A 2,163-nucleotide genomic window follows, 5' to 3' on the forward strand; every position below is an offset into this window, starting at 1 on the left:
GTGAGAAACCATATTTAAATTCATATTCAGTTGTTGTGTGATGAGCGTTCTGGCACAAAAATGGTGCCCGTGCATCACCCAAGTGGGTGCTCCGCATTGGTGGGGGATGAGGTGAGTTTCCTCCTTACTATGTAAAATGCTTTGAGGACCTCAGTTGGTAGAAAAGCACTATATAAATCCAATCCATGAATTATCAATGATCTATTTGTTTTGAACTGTCAGGGATGTTCTGTTGATGACGTATGTATGTGGCTAGCTATTAAACACCTATCCAGGCATTGTGAGATCATGTGTCTGAAGTGTAGTCAGCCTGGAACGTGTCCACTGTCTGTGCATGAGCATTGGTAGAATCCTCAGTGATGAATGCTTTGTGATGCAAAGGTATGGGTGTCATCTCCCGCCTCTGACTCTGTAATCTGATTTGTCAATTCACTTTGGAGAAAGACAACAACCAATCAGTGAGGGTATTCTTCTGTCAAATTGTAGGTCTGAGAGACGATGCTCAGTTGCACCACTCGCTGGATATATGGAAGTGAAATGTCCCACTCGTAATTCAATACATGTAGGTTTACCGAGTAACAACAGTCAGGAAGATAATACCAAACTGTCAGTTAGGTTTACTGAGTAACAACAGTCATGAAGACAATACCAAACTGTCAGTTAGGTTTACTGAGTAACAACAGTCAGGAAGATAATACCAAACTGTCTGTTAGGTTTACTGAGTAACAACAGTCAGGAAGATAATACCAAACTGTCTGTTAGGTTTACTGAGTAACAACAGTCATGAAGATAATACCAAACTGTCAGTTAGGTTTACTGAGTAACAACAGTCAGGAAGATAATACCAAACTGTCTGTTAGGTTTACTGAGTAACAACAGTCAGGAAGATAATACCAAACTGTCTGTTAGGTTTACTGAGTAACAACAGTCATGAAGATAATACCAAACTGTCAGTTAGGTTTACTGAGTAACAACAGTCATGAAGATAATACCAAACTGTCAGTTAGGTTTACTGAGTAACAACAGTCATGAAGATAATACCAAACTGTCTGTTAGGTTTACCGAGTAACAACAGTCAGGAAGATAATACCAAACTGTCTGTTAGGTTTAATGAGTAACAACAGTCAGGAAGATAATACCAAACTGTCTGTTAGGTTTACTGAGTAACAACAGTCATGAAGATAATACCAAACTGTCAGTTAGGTTTACTGAGTAACAACAGTCATGAAGATAATACCAAACTGTCTGTTAGGTTTACCGAGTAACAACAGTCAGGAAGATAATACCAAACTGTCTGTTAGGTTTAATGAGTAACAACAGTCAGGAAGATAATACCAAACTGTCTGTTAGGTTTACTGAGTAACAACAGTCAGGAAGATAATACCAAACTGTCAGTTAGGTTTACTGAGTAACAACAGTCAGGAAGATAATACCAAACTGTCTGTTAGGTTTACTGAGTAACAACAGTCAGGAAGATAATACCAAACTGTCAGTTAGGTTTACTGAGTAACAACAGTCAGGAAGATAATGCCAAACTGTCAGTTAGGTTTACTGAGTAACAACAGTCATGAAGACAATACCAAACTGTCTGTTAGGTTTACCGAGTAACAACAGTCAGGAAGATAATACCAAACTGTCAGTTAGGTTTACTGAGTAACAACAGTCAGGAAGATAATGCCAAACTGTCAGTTAGGTTTACTGAGTAACAACAGTCATGAAGATAATACCAAACTGTCTGTTAGGTTTACCGAGTAACAACAGTCAGGAAGATAATACCAAACTGTCTGTTAGGTTTACTGAGTAACAACAGTCAGGAAGACAATACCAAACTGTCTGTTAGGTTTACTGAGTAACAACAGTCATGAAGATAATACCAAACTGTCTGTTAGGTTTACTGAGTAACAACAGTCATGAAGACAATACCAAACTGTCTGTTAGGTTTACTGAGTAACAACAGTCATGAAGACAATACCAAACTGTCTGTTAGGTTTACTGAGTAACAACAGTCATGAAGATAATACCAAACTGTCTGTTAGGTTTACTGAGTAACAACAGTCATGAAGACAATACCAAACTGTCTGTTAGGTTTACTGAGTAACAACAGTCAGGAAGATAATACCAAACTGTCTGTTAGGTTTACTGAGTAACAACAGTCAGGAAGAC

Source organism: Oncorhynchus clarkii, unplaced genomic scaffold (assembly GCF_045791955.1).
Source record: "Oncorhynchus clarkii lewisi isolate Uvic-CL-2024 unplaced genomic scaffold, UVic_Ocla_1.0 unplaced_contig_10942_pilon_pilon, whole genome shotgun sequence".
In the NCBI taxonomy this organism is placed as follows: domain Eukaryota; kingdom Metazoa; phylum Chordata; class Actinopteri; order Salmoniformes; family Salmonidae; genus Oncorhynchus; species Oncorhynchus clarkii.